This window comes from Oncorhynchus tshawytscha, linkage group LG01, assembly GCF_018296145.1.
Source record: "Oncorhynchus tshawytscha isolate Ot180627B linkage group LG01, Otsh_v2.0, whole genome shotgun sequence".
In the NCBI taxonomy this organism is placed as follows: Eukaryota; Metazoa; Chordata; class Actinopteri; order Salmoniformes; family Salmonidae; genus Oncorhynchus; species Oncorhynchus tshawytscha.
The window spans coordinates 9998174-10017366 of NC_056429.1; the positions used below are offsets into that span (position 1 = coordinate 9998174).

The 19193-nt window shown below is 39.1% G+C and overlaps 19 non-coding genes across 19 annotated transcripts; all 19 read right to left on the reverse strand.

The window, feature by feature from the left end:
- Window positions 1–471: 471 nt before the first annotated feature.
- Window positions 472–687, reverse strand: LOC121847520. The gene has a single exon (XR_006084393.1). It is a non-coding gene; the product is annotated as a small nucleolar RNA U3 (small nucleolar RNA).
- Window positions 688–1463: 776 nt separating this feature from the next.
- Window positions 1464–1679, reverse strand: LOC121847521. The gene has a single exon (XR_006084394.1). It is a non-coding gene; the product is annotated as a small nucleolar RNA U3 (small nucleolar RNA).
- A 778-nt stretch (window positions 1680–2457) lies between these two features.
- Window positions 2458–2673, reverse strand: LOC112219265. Its single transcript, XR_006084395.1, has one exon. It is a non-coding gene; the product is annotated as a small nucleolar RNA U3 (small nucleolar RNA).
- Window positions 2674–3451: 778 nt separating this feature from the next.
- On the reverse strand, window positions 3452–3667 carry LOC121847522. The gene has a single exon (XR_006084396.1). It is a non-coding gene; the product is annotated as a small nucleolar RNA U3 (small nucleolar RNA).
- A 781-nt stretch (window positions 3668–4448) lies between these two features.
- On the reverse strand, window positions 4449–4664 carry LOC121847524. The gene has a single exon (XR_006084398.1). It is a non-coding gene; the product is annotated as a small nucleolar RNA U3 (small nucleolar RNA).
- A 779-nt stretch (window positions 4665–5443) lies between these two features.
- On the reverse strand, window positions 5444–5659 carry LOC121847525. The gene has a single exon (XR_006084399.1). It is a non-coding gene; the product is annotated as a small nucleolar RNA U3 (small nucleolar RNA).
- Window positions 5660–6439: 780 nt separating this feature from the next.
- On the reverse strand, window positions 6440–6655 carry LOC121847527. Its single transcript, XR_006084400.1, has one exon. It is a non-coding gene; the product is annotated as a small nucleolar RNA U3 (small nucleolar RNA).
- A 777-nt stretch (window positions 6656–7432) lies between these two features.
- On the reverse strand, window positions 7433–7648 carry LOC121847528. Its single transcript, XR_006084401.1, has one exon. It is a non-coding gene; the product is annotated as a small nucleolar RNA U3 (small nucleolar RNA).
- A 778-nt stretch (window positions 7649–8426) lies between these two features.
- On the reverse strand, window positions 8427–8642 carry LOC112219264. Its single transcript, XR_002948720.2, has one exon. It is a non-coding gene; the product is annotated as a small nucleolar RNA U3 (small nucleolar RNA).
- A 780-nt stretch (window positions 8643–9422) lies between these two features.
- On the reverse strand, window positions 9423–9638 carry LOC121847529. The gene has a single exon (XR_006084402.1). It is a non-coding gene; the product is annotated as a small nucleolar RNA U3 (small nucleolar RNA).
- A 777-nt stretch (window positions 9639–10415) lies between these two features.
- On the reverse strand, window positions 10416–10631 carry LOC121847530. Its single transcript, XR_006084403.1, has one exon. It is a non-coding gene; the product is annotated as a small nucleolar RNA U3 (small nucleolar RNA).
- A 778-nt stretch (window positions 10632–11409) lies between these two features.
- Window positions 11410–11625, reverse strand: LOC121847532. The gene has a single exon (XR_006084404.1). It is a non-coding gene; the product is annotated as a small nucleolar RNA U3 (small nucleolar RNA).
- A 776-nt stretch (window positions 11626–12401) lies between these two features.
- LOC121847533 lies at window positions 12402–12617 on the reverse strand. Its single transcript, XR_006084405.1, has one exon. It is a non-coding gene; the product is annotated as a small nucleolar RNA U3 (small nucleolar RNA).
- Window positions 12618–13395: 778 nt separating this feature from the next.
- On the reverse strand, window positions 13396–13611 carry LOC112219259. The gene has a single exon (XR_002948715.2). It is a non-coding gene; the product is annotated as a small nucleolar RNA U3 (small nucleolar RNA).
- A 778-nt stretch (window positions 13612–14389) lies between these two features.
- On the reverse strand, window positions 14390–14605 carry LOC121847489. The gene has a single exon (XR_006084353.1). It is a non-coding gene; the product is annotated as a small nucleolar RNA U3 (small nucleolar RNA).
- Window positions 14606–15383: 778 nt separating this feature from the next.
- On the reverse strand, window positions 15384–15599 carry LOC121847535. The gene has a single exon (XR_006084406.1). It is a non-coding gene; the product is annotated as a small nucleolar RNA U3 (small nucleolar RNA).
- A 776-nt stretch (window positions 15600–16375) lies between these two features.
- Window positions 16376–16591, reverse strand: LOC121847544. Its single transcript, XR_006084417.1, has one exon. It is a non-coding gene; the product is annotated as a small nucleolar RNA U3 (small nucleolar RNA).
- Window positions 16592–17371: 780 nt separating this feature from the next.
- Window positions 17372–17587, reverse strand: LOC121847536. The gene has a single exon (XR_006084407.1). It is a non-coding gene; the product is annotated as a small nucleolar RNA U3 (small nucleolar RNA).
- Window positions 17588–18366: 779 nt separating this feature from the next.
- On the reverse strand, window positions 18367–18582 carry LOC121847538. Its single transcript, XR_006084411.1, has one exon. It is a non-coding gene; the product is annotated as a small nucleolar RNA U3 (small nucleolar RNA).
- Window positions 18583–19193: the final 611 nt, after the last annotated feature.

A 19193-nucleotide genomic window follows, 5' to 3' on the forward strand; every position in this document is an offset into this window, starting at 1 on the left:
CCGCATCCAGTGGTACCAAGAGTTAGTCTGTGTGATTAACGGGGGCTGAGATAGAGCTGTGTTTGTGAGACAAAGATGGATTCCGAAGGTGCCCAGGCCCGGGTCTTTTTTTTACAAAAACATCTGTAGAGTCAGAATGGTTTGAATTACAAACTACTAAAAGCTATCTATGAAAAGCTGAGACTCTATCGAACATGCACATGTAACATGTTTTGCTCTATGACGCTCACAAGCTACATAAAAGTTGTTAGAAAGTACAAGGTTCTTCTACGTATGAAGGTCAAAGGTTGTCCTGAAAGGAAAATGTTAAAACACCTCATTTTGAAGCAAAATATAAGGGCTGGACATGGAGATCAACGAAAGCCAGAAAACTGAAAAGATTATTGCTGGGGTCTCAGGACTGATTCAAGAGGTTTATTTTACTAACGATAAGGAAGACATTTCAGTAGTTTTTATTGTACATGGTTAACATCCACTCAGAACATATTCCCTTCATCCACGTTCATTGAAGAACAAGGAACAGTCATCAAAGGTGGAAGAAAAATGAGCAAAGTCACTTCTAACCACCAGATTCATGCTCTGAACGGGAATATCTTTAATCGTCATCATGGATAGCGAGATCTACCACTTTAGACACACATTTCTCAAGTACAGCACTATAGAAATGATCCCTGAAAGTATAGTCTTGGTGCATAAGTTGTTGTGATCAAGGTGGAGCATCTTGAAAAGAGCATTTGCACCACTGGTTTGTGTTGCATTCTCAGCATCAACAGTTGTTGCAATCAAATTATGTTAATTATGGAGAATTGCTAGGTTCCTCAAATGAGAAATATGGTCAACGATGCTGGTTGCCAACAGGTAAAATATGACCTAATGTTGGTGGACAGCCATCCATATTTCAAAGGCGGTTATTTTTGTTGAAGTCTACCCCGTTTAAACATTGTGTGTTTTAGCTATAGACGTATGGGTTGTACCATCAGATTTGTCTTTGTCTTCCGCATCCAGTGGTACCAAGAGTTAGTCTGTGTGATTAACGGGGCTGAGATAGAGCTGTGTTTGTGAGACAAAGATGGATTCCGAAGGTGCCCAGGCCCGGGTCTTTTTTACAAAAACATCTGTAGAGTCAGAATGGTTTGAATTACAAACTACTAAAAGCTATCTATGAAAAGCTGAGACTCTATCGAACATGCACATGTAACATGTTTTGCTCTATGACGCTCACAAGCTACATAAAAGTTGTTAGAAAGTACAAGGTTCTTCTACGTATGAAGGTCAAAGGTTGTCCTGAAAGGAAAATGTTAAAACACCTCATTTTGAAGCAAAATATAAGGGCTGGACATGGAGATCAACGAAAGCCAGAAAACTGAAAAGATTATTGCTGGGGTCTCAGGACTGATTCAAGAGGTTTATTTTACTAACGATAAGGAAGACATTTCAGTAGTTTTTATTGTACATGGTTAACATCCACTCAGAACATATTCCCTTCATCCACGTTCATTGAAGAACAAGGAACAGTCATCAAAGGTGGAAGAAAAATGAGCAAAGTCACTTCTAACCACCAGATTCATGCTCTGAACGGGAATATCTTTAATCGTCATCATGGATAGCGAGATCTACCACTTTAGACACACATTTCTCAAGTACAGCACTATAGAAATGATCCCTGAAAGTATAGTCTTGGTGCATAAGTTGTTGTGATCAAGGTGGAGCATCTTGAAAAGAGCATTTGCACCACTGGTTTGTGTTGCATTCTCAGCATCAACAGTTGTTGCAATCAAATTATGTTAATTATGGAGAATTGCTAGGTTCCTCAAATGAGAAATATGGTCAACGATGCTGGTTGCCAACAGGTAAAATATGACCTAATGTTGGTGGACAGCCATCCATATTTCAAAGGCGGTTATTTTTGTTGAAGTCTACCCCGTTTAAACATTGTGTGTTTTAGCTATAGACGTATGGGTTGTACCATCAGATTTGTCTTTGTCTTCCGCATCCAGTGGTACCAAGAGTTAGTCTGTGTGATTAACGGGGGCTGAGATAGAGCTGTGTTTGTGAGACAAAGATGGATTCCGAAGGTGCCCAGGCCCGGGTCTTTTTTTACAAAAACATCTGTAGAGTCAGAATGGTTTGAATTACAAACTACTAAAAGCTATCTATGAAAAGCTGAGACTCTATCGAACATGCACATGTAACATGTTTTGCTCTATGACGCTCACAAGCTACATAAAAGTTGTTAGAAAGTACAAGGTTCTTCTACGTATGAAGGTCAAAGGTTGTCCTGAAAGGAAAATGTTAAAACACCTCATTTTGAAGCAAAATATAAGGGCTGGACATGGAGATCAACGAAAGCCAGAAAACTGAAAAGATTATTGCTGGGGTCTCAGGACTGATTCAAGAGGTTTATTTTACTAACGATAAGGAAGACATTTCAGTAGTTTTTATTGTACATGGTTAACATCCACTCAGAACATATTCCCTTCATCCACGTTCATTGAAGAACAAGGAACAGTCATCAAAGGTGGAAGAAAAATGAGCAAAGTCACTTCTAACCACCAGATTCATGCTCTGAACGGGAATATCTTTAATCGTCATCATGGATAGCGAGATCTACCACTTTAGACACACATTTCTCAAGTACAGCACTATAGAAATGATCCCTGAAAGTATAGTCTTGGTGCATAAGTTGTTGTGATCAAGGTGGAGCATCTTGAAAAGAGCATTTGCACCACTGGTTTGTGTTGCATTCTCAGCATCAACAGTTGTTGCAATCAAATTATGTTAATTATGGAGAATTGCTAGGTTCCTCAAATGAGAAATATGGTCAACGATGCTGGTTGCCAACAGGTAAAATATGACCTAATGTTGGTGGACAGCCATCCATATTTCAAAGGCGGTTATTTTTGTTGAAGTCTACCCCCGTTTAAACATTGTGTGTTTTAGCTATAGACGTATGGGTTGTACCATCAGATTTGTCTTTGTCTTCCGCATCCAGTGGTACCAAGAGTTAGTCTGTGTGATTAACGGGGCTGAGATAGAGCTGTGTTTGTGAGACAAAGATGGATTCCGAAGGTGCCCAGGCCCGGGTCTTTTTTTACAAAAACATCTGTAGAGTCAGAATGGTTTGAATTACAAACTACTAAAAGCTATCTATGAAAAGCTGAGACTCTATCGAACATGCACATGTAACATGTTTTGCTCTATGACGCTCACAAGCTACATAAAAGTTGTTAGAAAGTACAAGGTTCTTCTACGTATGAAGGTCAAAGGTTGTCCTGAAAGGAAAATGTTAAAACACCTCATTTTGAAGCAAAATATAAGGGCTGGACATGGAGATCAACGAAAGCCAGAAAACTGAAAAGATTATTGCTGGGGTCTCAGGACTGATTCAAGAGGTTTATTTTACTAACGATAAGGAAGACATTTCAGTAGTTTTTATTGTACATGGTTAACATCCACTCAGAACATATTCCCTTCATCCACGTTCATTGAAGAACAAGGAACAGTCATCAAAGGTGGAAGAAAAATGAGCAAAGTCACTTCTAACCACCAGATTCATGCTCTGAACGGGAATATCTTTAATCGTCATCATGGATAGCGAGATCTACCACTTTAGACACACATTTCTCAAGTACAGCACTATAGAAATGATCCCTGAAAGTATAGTCTTGGTGCATAAGTTGTTGTGATCAAGGTGGAGCATCTTGAAAAGAGCATTTGCACCACTGGTTTGTGTTGCATTCTCAGCATCAACAGTTGTTGCAATCAAATTATGTTAATTATGGAGAATTGCTAGGTTCCTCAAATGAGAAATATGGTCAACGATGCTGGTTGCCAACAGGTAAAATATGACCTAATGTTGGTGGACAGCCATCCATATTTCAAAGGCGGTTATTTATGTTGAAGTCTACCCCGTTTAAACATTGTGTGTTTTAGCTATAGACGTATGGGTTGTACCATCAGATTTGTCTTTGTCTTCCGCATCCAGTGGTACCAAGAGTTAGTCTGTGTGATTAACGGGGCTGAGATAGAGCTGTGTTTGTGAGACAAAGATGGATTCCGAAGGTGCCCAGGCCCGGGTCTTTTTTTTACAAAAACATCTGTAGAGTCAGAATGGTTTGAATTACAAACTACTAAAAGCTATCTATGAAAAGCTGAGACTCTATCGAACATGCACATGTAACATGTTTTGCTCTATGACGCTCACAAGCTACATAAAAGTTGTTAGAAAGTACAAGGTTCTTCTACTACGTATGAAGGTCAAAGGTTGTCCTGAAAGGAAAATGTTAAAACACCTCATTTTGAAGCAAAATATAAGGGCTGGACATGGAGATCAACGAAAGCCAGAAAACTGAAAAGATTATTGCTGGGGTCTCAGGACTGATTCAAGAGGTTTATTTTACTAACGATAAGGAAGACATTTCAGTAGTTTTTATTGTACATGGTTAACATCCACTCAGAACATATTCCCTTCATCCACGTTCATTGAAGAACAAGGAACAGTCATCAAAGGTGGAAGAAAAATGAGCAAAGTCACTTCTAACCACCAGATTCATGCTCTGAACGGGAATATCTTTAATCGTCATCATGGATAGCGAGATCTACCACTTTAGACACACATTTCTCAAGTACAGCACTATAGAAATGATCCCTGAAAGTATAGTCTTGGTGCATAAGTTGTTGTGATCAAGGTGGAGCATCTTGAAAAGAGCATTTGCACCACTGGTTTGTGTTGCATTCTCAGCATCAACAGTTGTTGCAATCAAATTATGTTAATTATGGAGAATTGCTAGGTTCCTCAAATGAGAAATATGGTCAACGATGCTGGTTGCCAACAGGTAAAATATGACCTAATGTTGGTGGACAGCCATCCATATTTCAAAGGCGGTTATTTTTGTTGAAGTCTACCCCCGTTTAAACATTGTGTGTTTTAGCTATAGACGTATGGGTTGTACCATCAGATTTGTCTTTGTCTTCCGCATCCAGTGGTACCAAGAGTTAGTCTGTGTGATTAACGGGGCTGAGATAGAGCTGTGTTTGTGAGACAAAGATGGATTCCGAAGGTGCCCAGGCCCGGGTCTTTTTTTTACAAAAACATCTGTAGAGTCAGAATGGTTTGAATTACAAACTACTAAAAGCTATCTATGAAAAGCTGAGACTCTATCGAACATGCACATGTAACATGTTTTGCTCTATGACGCTCACAAGCTACATAAAAGTTGTTAGAAAGTACAAGGTTCTTCTACGTATGAAGGTCAAAGGTTGTCCTGAAAGGAAAATGTTAAAACACCTCATTTTGAAGCAAAATATAAGGGCTGGACATGGAGATCAACGAAAGCCAGAAAACTGAAAAGATTATTGCTGGGGTCTCAGGACTGATTCAAGAGGTTTATTTTACTAACGATAAGGAAGACATTTCAGTAGTTTTTATTGTACATGGTTAACATCCACTCAGAACATATTCCCTTCATCCACGTTCATTGAAGAACAAGGAACAGTCATCAAAGGTGGAAGAAAAATGAGCAAAGTCACTTCTAACCACCAGATTCATGCTCTGAACGGGAATATCTTTAATCGTCATCATGGATAGCGAGATCTACCACTTTAGACACACATTTCTCAAGTACAGCACTATAGAAATGATCCCTGAAAGTATAGTCTTGGTGCATAAGTTGTTGTGATCAAGGTGGAGCATCTTGAAAAGAGCATTTGCACCACTGGTTTGTGTTGCATTCTCAGCATCAACAGTTGTTGCAATCAAATTATGTTAATTATGGAGAATTGCTAGGTTCCTCAAATGAGAAATATGGTCAACGATGCTGGTTGCCAACAGGTAAAATATGACCTAATGTTGGTGGACAGCCATCCATATTTCAAAGGCGGTTATTTTTGTTGAAGTCTACCCCCGTTTAAACATTGTGTGTTTTAGCTATAGACGTATGGGTTGTACCATCAGATTTGTCTTTGTCTTCCGCATCCAGTGGTACCAAGAGTTAGTCTGTGTGATTAACGGGGCTGAGATAGAGCTGTGTTTGTGAGACAAAGATGGATTCCGAAGGTGCCCAGGCCCGGGTCTTTTTTTTTACAAAAACATCTGTAGAGTCAGAATGGTTTGAATTACAAACTACTAAAAGCTATCTATGAAAAGCTGAGACTCTATCGAACATGCACATGTAACATGTTTTGCTCTATGACGCTCACAAGCTACATAAAAGTTGTTAGAAAGTACAAGGTTCTTCTACGTATGAAGGTCAAAGGTTGTCCTGAAAGGAAAATGTTAAAACACCTCATTTTGAAGCAAAATATAAGGGCTGGACATGGAGATCAACGAAAGCCAGAAAACTGAAAAGATTATTGCTGGGGTCTCAGGACTGATTCAAGAGGTTTATTTTACTAACGATAAGGAAGACATTTCAGTAGTTTTTATTGTACATGGTTAACATCCACTCAGAACATATTCCCTTCATCCACGTTCATTGAAGAACAAGGAACAGTCATCAAAGGTGGAAGAAAAATGAGCAAAGTCACTTCTAACCACCAGATTCATGCTCTGAACGGGAATATCTTTAATCGTCATCATGGATAGCGAGATCTACCACTTTAGACACACATTTCTCAAGTACAGCACTATAGAAATGATCCCTGAAAGTATAGTCTTGGTGCATAAGTTGTTGTGATCAAGGTGGAGCATCTTGAAAAGAGCATTTGCACCACTGGTTTGTGTTGCATTCTCAGCATCAACAGTTGTTGCAATCAAATTATGTTAATTATGGAGAATTGCTAGGTTCCTCAAATGAAAAATATGGTCAACGATGCTGGTTGCCAACAGGTAAAATATGACCTAATGTTGGTGGACAGCCATCCATATTTCAAAGGCGGTTATTTTTGTTGAAGTCTACCCCGTTTAAACATTGTGTGTTTTAGCTATAGACGTATGGGTTGTACCATCAGATTTGTCTTTGTCTTCCGCATCCAGTGGTACCAAGAGTTAGTCTGTGTGATTAACGGGGCTGAGATAGAGCTGTGTTTGTGAGACAAAGATGGATTCCGAAGGTGCCCAGGCCCGGGTCTTTTTTTACAAAAACATCTGTAGAGTCAGAATGGTTTGAATTACAAACTACTAAAAGCTATCTATGAAAAGCTGAGACTCTATCGAACATGCACATGTAACATGTTTTGCTCTATGACGCTCACAAGCTACATAAAAGTTGTTAGAAAGTACAAGGTTCTTCTACGTATGAAGGTCAAAGGTTGTCCTGAAAGGAAAATGTTAAAACACCTCATTTTGAAGCAAAATATAAGGGCTGGACATGGAGATCAACGAAAGCCAGAAAACTGAAAAGATTATTGCTGGGGTCTCAGGACTGATTCAAGAGGTTTATTTTACTAACGATAAGGAAGACATTTCAGTAGTTTTTATTGTACATGGTTAACATCCACTCAGAACATATTCCCTTCATCCACGTTCATTGAAGAACAAGGAACAGTCATCAAAGGTGGAAGAAAAATGAGCAAAGTCACTTCTAACCACCAGATTCATGCTCTGAACGGGAATATCTTTAATCGTCATCATGGATAGCGAGATCTACCACTTTAGACACACATTTCTCAAGTACAGCACTATAGAAATGATCCCTGAAAGTATAGTCTTGGTGCATAAGTTGTTGTGATCAAGGTGGAGCATCTTGAAAAGAGCATTTGCACCACTGGTTTGTGTTGCATTCTCAGCATCAACAGTTGTTGCAATCAAATTATGTTAATTATGGAGAATTGCTAGGTTCCTCAAATGAAAAATATGGTCAACGATGCTGGTTGCCAACAGGTAAAATATGACCTAATGTTGGTGGACAGCCATCCATATTTCAAAGGCGGTTATTTTTGTTGAAGTCTACCCCCGTTTAAACATTGTGTGTTTTAGCTATAGACGTATGGGTTGTACCATCAGATTTGTCTTTGTCTTCCGCATCCAGTGGTACCAAGAGTTAGTCTGTGTGATTAACGGGGGCTGAGATAGAGCTGTGTTTGTGAGACAAAGATGGATTCCGAAGGTGCCCAGGCCCGGGTCTTTTTTACAAAAACATCTGTAGAGTCAGAATGGTTTGAATTACAAACTACTAAAAGCTATCTATGAAAAGCTGAGACTCTATCGAACATGCACATGTAACATGTTTTGCTCTATGACGCTCACAAGCTACATAAAAGTTGTTAGAAAGTACAAGGTTCTTCTACGTATGAAGGTCAAAGGTTGTCCTGAAAGGAAAATGTTAAAACACCTCATTTTGAAGCAAAATATAAGGGCTGGACATGGAGATCAACGAAAGCCAGAAAACTGAAAAGATTATTGCTGGGGTCTCAGGACTGATTCAAGAGGTTTATTTTACTAACGATAAGGAAGACATTTCAGTAGTTTTTATTGTACATGGTTAACATCCACTCAGAACATATTCCCTTCATCCACGTTCATTGAAGAACAAGGAACAGTCATCAAAGGTGGAAGAAAAATGAGCAAAGTCACTTCTAACCACCAGATTCATGCTCTGAACGGGAATATCTTTAATCGTCATCATGGATAGCGAGATCTACCACTTTAGACACACATTTCTCAAGTACAGCACTATAGAAATGATCCCTGAAAGTATAGTCTTGGTGCATAAGTTGTTGTGATCAAGGTGGAGCATCTTGAAAAGAGCATTTGCACCACTGGTTTGTGTTGCATTCTCAGCATCAACAGTTGTTGCAATCAAATTATGTTAATTATGGAGAATTGCTAGGTTCCTCAAATGAAAAATATGGTCAACGATGCTGGTTGCCAACAGGTAAAATATGACCTAATGTTGGTGGACAGCCATCCATATTTCAAAGGCGGTTATTTTTGTTGAAGTCTACCCCCGTTTAAACATTGTGTGTTTTAGCTATAGACGTATGGGTTGTACCATCAGATTTGTCTTTGTCTTCCGCATCCAGTGGTACCAAGAGTTAGTCTGTGTGATTAACGGGGGCTGAGATAGAGCTGTGTTTGTGAGACAAAGATGGATTCCGAAGGTGCCCAGGCCCGGGTCTTTTTTTTACAAAAACATCTGTAGAGTCAGAATGGTTTGAATTACAAACTACTAAAAGCTATCTATGAAAAGCTGAGACTCTATCGAACATGCACATGTAACATGTTTTGCTCTATGACGCTCACAAGCTACATAAAAGTTGTTAGAAAGTACAAGGTTCTTCTACGTATGAAGGTCAAAGGTTGTCCTGAAAGGAAAATGTTAAAACACCTCATTTTGAAGCAAAATATAAGGGCTGGACATGGAGATCAACGAAAGCCAGAAAACTGAAAAGATTATTGCTGGGGTCTCAGGACTGATTCAAGAGGTTTATTTTACTAACGATAAGGAAGACATTTCAGTAGTTTTTATTGTACATGGTTAACATCCACTCAGAACATATTCCCTTCATCCACGTTCATTGAAGAACAAGGAACAGTCATCAAAGGTGGAAGAAAAATGAGCAAAGTCACTTCTAACCACCAGATTCATGCTCTGAACGGGAATATCTTTAATCGTCATCATGGATAGCGAGATCTACCACTTTAGACACACATTTCTCAAGTACAGCACTATAGAAATGATCCCTGAAAGTATAGTCTTGGTGCATAAGTTGTTGTGATCAAGGTGGAGCATCTTGAAAAGAGCATTTGCACCACTGGTTTGTGTTGCATTCTCAGCATCAACAGTTGTTGCAATCAAATTATGTTAATTATGGAGAATTGCTAGGTTCCTCAAATGAAAAATATGGTCAACGATGCTGGTTGCCAACAGGTAAAATATGACCTAATGTTGGTGGACAGCCATCCATATTTCAAAGGCGGTTATTTTTGTTGAAGTCTACCCCCGTTTAAACATTGTGTGTTTTAGCTATAGACGTATGGGTTGTACCATCAGATTTGTCTTTGTCTTCCGCATCCAGTGGTACCAAGAGTTAGTCTGTGTGATTAACGGGGCTGAGATAGAGCTGTGTTTGTGAGACAAAGATGGATTCGAAGGTGCCCAGGCCCGGGTCTTTTTTTACAAAAACATCTGTAGAGTCAGAATGGTTTGAATTACAAACTACTAAAAGCTATCTATGAAAAGCTGAGACTCTATCGAACATGCACATGTAACATGTTTTGCTCTATGACGCTCACAAGCTACATAAAAGTTGTTAGAAAGTACAAGGTTCTTCTACGTATGAAGGTCAAAGGTTGTCCTGAAAGGAAAATGTTAAAACACCTCATTTTGAAGCAAAATATAAGGGCTGGACATGGAGATCAACGAAAGCCAGAAAACTGAAAAGATTATTGCTGGGGTCTCAGGACTGATTCAAGAGGTTTATTTTACTAACGATAAGGAAGACATTTCAGTAGTTTTTATTGTACATGGTTAACATCCACTCAGAACATATTCCCTTCATCCACGTTCATTGAAGAACAAGGAACAGTCATCAAAGGTGGAAGAAAAATGAGCAAAGTCACTTCTAACCACCAGATTCATGCTCTGAACGGGAATATCTTTAATCGTCATCATGGATAGCGAGATCTACCACTTTAGACACACATTTCTCAAGTACAGCACTATAGAAATGATCCCTGAAAGTATAGTCTTGGTGCATAAGTTGTTGTGATCAAGGTGGAGCATCTTGAAAAGAGCATTTGCACCACTGGTTTGTGTTGCATTCTCAGCATCAACAGTTGTTGCAATCAAATTATGTTAATTATGGAGAATTGCTAGGTTCCTCAAATGAAAATATGGTCAACGATGCTGGTTGCCAACAGGTAAAATATGACCTAATGTTGGTGGACAGCCATCCATATTTCAAAGGCGGTTATTTTTGTTGAAGTCTACCCCCGTTTAAACATTGTGTGTTTTAGCTATAGACGTATGGGTTGTACCATCAGATTTGTCTTTGTCTTCCGCATCCAGTGGTACCAAGAGTTAGTCTGTGTGATTAACGGGGGCTGAGATAGAGCTGTGTTTGTGAGACAAAGATGGATTCCGAAGGTGCCCAGGCCCGGGTCTTTTTTTACAAAAACATCTGTAGAGTCAGAATGGTTTGAATTACAAACTACTAAAAGCTATCTATGAAAAGCTGAGACTCTATCGAACATGCACATGTAACATGTTTTGCTCTATGACGCTCACAAGCTACATAAAAGTTGTTAGAAAGTACAAGGTTCTTCTACGTATGAAGGTCAAAGGTTGTCCTGAAAGGAAAATGTTAAAACACCTCATTTTGAAGCAAAATATAAGGGCTGGACATGGAGATCAACGAAAGCCAGAAAACTGAAAAGATTATTGCTGGGGTCTCAGGACTGATTCAAGAGGTTTATTTTACTAACGATAAGGAAGACATTTCAGTAGTTTTTATTGTACATGGTTAACATCCACTCAGAACATATTCCCTTCATCCACGTTCATTGAAGAACAAGGAACAGTCATCAAAGGTGGAAGAAAAATGAGCAAAGTCACTTCTAACCACCAGATTCATGCTCTGAACGGGAATATCTTTAATCGTCATCATGGATAGCGAGATCTACCACTTTAGACACACATTTCTCAAGTACAGCACTATAGAAATGATCCCTGAAAGTATAGTCTTGGTGCATAAGTTGTTGTGATCAAGGTGGAGCATCTTGAAAAGAGCATTTGCACCACTGGTTTGTGTTGCATTCTCAGCATCAACAGTTGTTGCAATCAAATTATGTTAATTATGGAGAATTGCTAGGTTCCTCAAATGAAAAATATGGTCAACGATGCTGGTTGCCAACAGGTAAAATATGACCTAATGTTGGTGGACAGCCATCCATATTTCAAAGGCGGTTATTTTTGTTGAAGTCTACCCCGTTTAAACATTGTGTGTTTTAGCTATAGACGTATGGGTTGTACCATCAGATTTGTCTTTGTCTTCCGCATCCAGTGGTACCAAGAGTTAGTCTGTGTGATTAACGGGGCTGAGATAGAGCTGTGTTTGTGAGACAAAGATGGATTCCGAAGGTGCCCAGGCCCGGGTCTTTTTTACAAAAACATCTGTAGAGTCAGAATGGTTTGAATTACAAACTACTAAAAGCTATCTATGAAAAGCTGAGACTCTATCGAACATGCACATGTAACATGTTTTGCTCTATGACGCTCACAAGCTACATAAAAGTTGTTAGAAAGTACAAGGTTCTTCTACGTATGAAGGTCAAAGGTTGTCCTGAAAGGAAAATGTTAAAACACCTCATTTTGAAGCAAAATATAAGGGCTGGACATGGAGATCAACGAAAGCCAGAAAACTGAAAAGATTATTGCTGGGGTCTCAGGACTGATTCAAGAGGTTTATTTTACTAACGATAAGGAAGACATTTCAGTAGTTTTTATTGTACATGGTTAACATCCACTCAGAACATATTCCCTTCATCCACGTTCATTGAAGAACAAGGAACAGTCATCAAAGGTGGAAGAAAAATGAGCAAAGTCACTTCTAACCACCAGATTCATGCTCTGAACGGGAATATCTTTAATCGTCATCATGGATAGCGAGATCTACCACTTTAGACACACATTTCTCAAGTACAGCACTATAGAAATGATCCCTGAAAGTATAGTCTTGGTGCATAAGTTGTTGTGATCAAGGTGGAGCATCTTGAAAAGAGCATTTGCACCACTGGTTTGTGTTGCATTCTCAGCATCAACAGTTGTTGCAATCAAATTATGTTAATTATGGAGAATTGCTAGGTTCCTCAAATGAAAAATATGGTCAACGATGCTGGTTGCCAACAGGTAAAATATGACCTAATGTTGGTGGACAGCCATCCATATTTCAAAGGCGGTTATTTTTGTTGAAGTCTACCCCCGTTTAAACATTGTGTGTTTTAGCTATAGACGTATGGGTTGTACCATCAGATTTGTCTTTGTCTTCCGCATCCAGTGGTACCAAGAGTTAGTCTGTGTGATTAACGGGGGCTGAGATAGAGCTGTGTTTGTGAGACAAAGATGGATTCCGAAGGTGCCCAGGCCCGGGTCTTTTTTACAAAAACATCTGTAGAGTCAGAATGGTTTGAATTACAAACTACTAAAAGCTATCTATGAAAAGCTGAGACTCTATCGAACATGCACATGTAACATGTTTTGCTCTATGACGCTCACAAGCTACATAAAAGTTGTTAGAAAGTACAAGGTTCTTCTACGTATGAAGGTCAAAGGTTGTCCTGAAAGGAAAATGTTAAAACACCTCATTTTGAAGCAAAATATAAGGGCTGGACATGGAGATCAACGAAAGCCAGAAAACTGAAAAGATTATTGCTGGGGTCTCAGGACTGATTCAAGAGGTTTATTTTACTAACGATAAGGAAGACATTTCAGTAGTTTTTATTGTACATGGTTAACATCCACTCAGAACATATTCCCTTCATCCACGTTCATTGAAGAACAAGGAACAGTCATCAAAGGTGGAAGAAAAATGAGCAAAGTCACTTCTAACCACCAGATTCATGCTCTGAACGGGAATATCTTTAATCGTCATCATGGATAGCGAGATCTACCACTTTAGACACACATTTCTCAAGTACAGCACTATAGAAATGATCCCTGAAAGTATAGTCTTGGTGCATAAGTTGTTGTGATCAAGGTGGAGCATCTTGAAAAGAGCATTTGCACCACTGGTTTGTGTTGCATTCTCAGCATCAACAGTTGTTGCAATCAAATTATGTTAATTATGGAGAATTGCTAGGTTCCTCAAATGAGAAATATGGTCAACGATGCTGGTTGCCAACAGGTAAAATATGACCTAATGTTGGTGGACAGCCATCCATATTTCAAAGGCGGTTATTTTTGTTGAAGTCTACCCCGTTTAAACATTGTGTGTTTTAGCTATAGACGTATGGGTTGTACCATCAGATTTGTCTTTGTCTTCCGCATCCAGTGGTACCAAGAGTTAGTCTGTGTGATTAACGGGGGCTGAGATAGAGCTGTGTTTGTGAGACAAAGATGGATTCCGAAGGTGCCCAGGCCCGGGTCTTTTTTTACAAAAACATCTGTAGAGTCAGAATGGTTTGAATTACAAACTACTAAAAGCTATCTATGAAAAGCTGAGACTCTATCGAACATGCACATGTAACATGTTTTGCTCTATGACGCTCACAAGCTACATAAAAGTTGTTAGAAAGTACAAGGTTCTTCTACGTATGAAGGTCAAAGGTTGTCCTGAAAGGAAAATGTTAAAACACCTCATTTTGAAGCAAAATATAAGGGCTGGACATGGAGATCAACGAAAGCCAGAAAACTGAAAAGATTATTGCTGGGGTCTCAGGACTGATTCAAGAGGTTTATTTTACTAACGATAAGGAAGACATTTCAGTAGTTTTTATTGTACATGGTTAACATCCACTCAGAACATATTCCCTTCATCCACATTCATTGAAGAACAAGGAACAGTCATCAAAGGTGGAAGAAAAATGAGCAAAGTCACTTCTAACCACCAGTCTCATGCTCTGAACGGGAATATCTTTTATCGTCATCATGGATAGCGAGATCTACCACTTTAGACACACATTTCTCAAGTACAGCACTATAGAAATGATCCCTGAAAGTATAGTCTTGGTGCATAAGTTGTTGTGATCAAGGTGGAGCATCTTGAAAAGAGCATTTGCACCACTGGTTTGTGTTGCATTCTCAGCATCAACAGTTGTTGCAATCAAATTATGTTAATTATGGAGAATTGCTAGGTTCCTCAAATGAGAAATATGGTCAACGATGCTGGTTGCCAACAGGTAAAATATGACCTAATGTTGGTGGACAGCCATCCATATTTCAAAGGCGGTTATTTTTGTTGAAGTCTACCCCGTTTAAACATTGTGTGTTTTAGCTATAGACGTATGGGTTGTACCATCAGATTTGTCTTTGTCTTCCGCATCCAGTGGTACCAAGAGTTAGTCTGTGTGATTAACGGGGGGCTGAGATAGAGCTGTGTTTGTGAGACAAAGATGGATTCCGAAGGTGCCCAGGCCCGGGTCTTTTTTTACAAAAACATCTGTAGAGTCAGAATGGTTTGAATTACAAACTACTAAAAGCTATCTATGAAAAGCTGAGACTCTATCGAACATGCACATGTAACATGTTTTGCTCTATGACGCTCACAAGCTACATAAAAGTTGTTAGAAAGTACAAGGTTCTTCTACGTATGAAGGTCAAAGGTTGTCCTGAAAGGAAAATGTTAAAACACCTCATTTTGAAGCAAAATATAAGGGCTGGACATGGAGATCAACGAAGCCAGAAAACTGAAAAGATTATTGCTGGGGTCTCAGGACTGATTCAAGAGGTTTATTTTACTAACGATAAGGAAGACATTTCAGTAGTTTTTATTGTACATGGTTAACATCCACTCAGAACATATTCCCTTCATCCACGTTCATTGAAGAACAAGGAACAGTCATCAAAGGTGGAAGAAAAATGAGCAAAGTCACTTCTAACCACCAGATTCATGCTCTGAACGGGAATATCTTTAATCGTCATCATGGATAGCGAGATCTACCACTTTAGACACACATTTCTCAAGTACAGCACTATAGAAATGATCCCTGAAAGTATAGTCTTGGTGCATAAGTTGTTGTGATCAAGGTGGAGCATCTTGAAAAGAGCATTTGCACCACTGGTTTGTGTTGCATTCTCAGCATCAACAGTTGTTGCAATCAAATTATGTTAATTATGGAGAATTGCTAGGTTCCTCAAATGAAAAATATGGTCAACGATGCTGGTTGCCAACAGGTAAAATATGACCTAATGTTGGTGGACAGCCATCCATATTTCAAAGGCGGTTATTTTTGTTGAAGTCTACCCCCGTTTAAACATTGTGTGTTTTAGCTATAGACGTATGGGTTGTACCATCAGATTTGTCTTTGTCTTCCGCATCCAGTGGTACCAAGAGTTAGTCTGTGTGATTAACGGGGCTGAGATAGAGCTGTGTTTGTGAGACAAAGATGGATTCCGAGGTGCCCAGGCCCGGGTCTTTTTTTACAAAAACATCTGTAGAGTCAGAATGGTTTGAATTACAAACTACTAAAAGCTATCTATGAAAAGCTGAGACTCTATCGAACATGCACATGTAACATGTTTTGCTCTATGACGCTCACAAGCTACATAAAAGTTGTTAGAAAGTACAAGGTTCTTCTACGTATGAAGGTCAAAGGTTGTCTGAAAGGAAAATGTTAAAACACCTCATTTTGAAGCAAAATATAAGGGCTGGACATGGAGATCAACGAAAGCCAGAAAACTGAAAAGATTATTGCTGGGGTCTCAGGACTGATTCAAGAGGTTTATTTTACTAACGATAAGGAAGACATTTCAGTAGTTTTTATTGTACATGGTTAACATCCACTCAGAACATATTCCCTTCATCCACATTCATTGAAGAACAAGGAACAGTCATCAAAGGTGGAAGAAAAATGAGCAAAGTCACTTCTAACCACCAGATTCATGCTCTGAACGGGAATATCTTTAATCGTCATCATGGATAGCGAGATCTACCACTTTAGACACACATTTCTCAAGTACAGCACTATAGAAATGATCCCTGAAAGTATAGTCTTGGTGCATAAGTTGTTGTGATCAAGGTGGAGCATCTTGAAAAGAGCATTTGCACCACTGGTTTGTGTTGCATTCTCAGCATCAACAGTTGTTGCAATCAAATTATGTTAATTATGGAGAATTGCTAGGTTCCTCAAATGAAAAATATGGTCAACGATGCTGGTTGCCAACAGGTAAAATATGACCTAATGTTGGTGGACAGCCATCCATATTTCAAAGGCGGTTATTTTTGTTGAAGTCTACCCCCGTTTAAACATTGTGTGTTTTAGCTATAGACGTATGGGTTGTACCATCAGATTTGTCTTTGTCTTCCGCATCCAGTGGTACCAAGAGTTAGTCTGTGTGATTAACGGGGGCTGAGATAGAGCTGTGTTTGTGAGACAAAGATGGATTCCGAAGGTGCCCAGGCCCGGGTCTTTTTTTTACAAAAACATCTGTAGAGTCAGAATGGTTTGAATTACAAACTACTAAAAGCTATCTATGAAAAGCTGAGACTCTATCGAACATGCACATGTAACATGTTTTGCTCTATGACGCTCACAAGCTACATAAAAGTTGTTAGAAAGTACAAGGTTCTTCTACGTATGAAGGTCAAAGGTTGTCCTGAAAGGAAAATGTTAAAACACCTCATTTTGAAGCAAAATATAAGGGCTGGACATGGAGATCAACGAAAGCCAGAAAACTGAAAAGATTATTGCTGGGGTCTCAGGACTGATTCAAGAGGTTTATTTTACTAACGATAAGGAAGACATTTCAGTAGTTTTTATTGTACATGGTTAACATCCACTCAGAACATATTCCCTTCATCCACGTTCATTGAAGAACAAGGAACAGTCATCAAAGGTGGAAGAAAAATGAGCAAAGTCACTTCTAACCACCAGATTCATGCTCTGAACGGGAATATCTTTAATCGTCATCATGGATAGCGAGATCTACCACTTTAGACACACATTTCTCAAGTACAGCACTATAGAAATGATCCCTGAAAGTATAGTCTTGGTGCATAAGTTGTTGTGATCAAGGTGGAGCATCTTGAAAAGAGCATTTGCACCACTGGTTTGTGTTGCATTCTCAGCATCAACAGTTGTTGCAATCAAATTATGTTAATTATGGAGAATTGCTAGGTTCCTCAAATGAGAAATATGGTCAACGATGCTGGTTGCCAACAGGTAAAATATGACCTAATGTTGGTGGACAGCCATCCATATTTCAAAGGCGGTTATTTTTGTTGAAGTCTACCCCGTTTAAACATTGTGTGTTTTAGCTATAGACGTATGGGTTGTACCATCAGATTTGTCTTTGTCTTCCGCATCCAGTGGTACCAAGAGTTAGTCTGTGTGATTAACGGGGGCTGAGATAGAGCTGTGTTTGTGAGACAAAGATGGATTCCGAAGGTGCCCAGGCCCGGGTCTTTTTTTTACAAAAACATCTGTAGAGTCAGAATGGTTTGAATTACAAACTACTAAAAGCTATCTATGAAAAGCTGAGACTCTATCGAACATGCACATGTAACATGTTTTGCTCTATGACGCTCACAAGCTACATAAAAGTTGTTAGAAAGTACAAGGTTCTTCTACGTATGAAGGTCAAAGGTTGTCCTGAAAGGAAAATGTTAAAACACCTCATTTTGAAGCAAAATATAAGGGCTGGACATGCCGATCAACGAAAGCCAGAAAACTGAAAAGATTATTGCTGGGGTCTCAGGACTGATTCAAGAGGTTTATTTTACTAACGATAAGGAAGACATTTCAGTAGTTTTTATTGTACATGGTTAACATCCACTCAGAACATATTCCCTTCATCCACGTTCATTGAAGAACAAGGAACAGTCATCAAAGGTGGAAGAAAAATGAGCAAAGTCACTTCTAACCACCAGATTCATGCTCTGAACGGGAATATCTTTAATCGTCATCATGGATAGCGAGATCTACCACTTTAGACACACATTTCTCAAGTACAGCACTATAGAAATGATCCCTGAAAGTATAGTCTTGGTGCATAAGTTGTTGTGATCAAGGTGGAGCATCTTGAAAAGAGCATTTGCACCACTGGTTTGTGTTGCATTCTCAGCATCAACAGTTGTTGCAATCAAATTATGTTAATTATGGAGAATTGCTAGGTTCCTCAAATGAAAAATATGGTCAACGATGCTGGTTGCCAACAGGTAAAATATGACCTAATGTTGGTGGACAGCCATCCATATTTCAAAGGCGGTTATTTTTGTTGAAGTCTACCCCCGTTTAAACATTGTGTGTTTTAGCTATAGACGTATGGGTTGTACCATCAGATTTGTCTTTGTCTTCCGCATCCAGTGGTACCAAGAGTTAGTCTGTGTGATTAACGGGGGCTGAGATAGAGCTGTGTTTGTGAGACAAAGATGGATTCGAAGGTGCCCAGGCCCGGGTCTTTTTTACAAAAACATCTGTAGAGTCAGAATGGTTTGAATTACAAACTACTAAAAGCTATCTATGAAAAGCTGAGACTCTATCGAACATGCACATGTAACATGTTTTGCTCTATGACGCTCACAAGCTACATAAAAGTTGTTAGAAAGTACAAGGTTCTTCTACGTATGAAGGTCAAAGGTTGTCCTGAAAGGAAAAT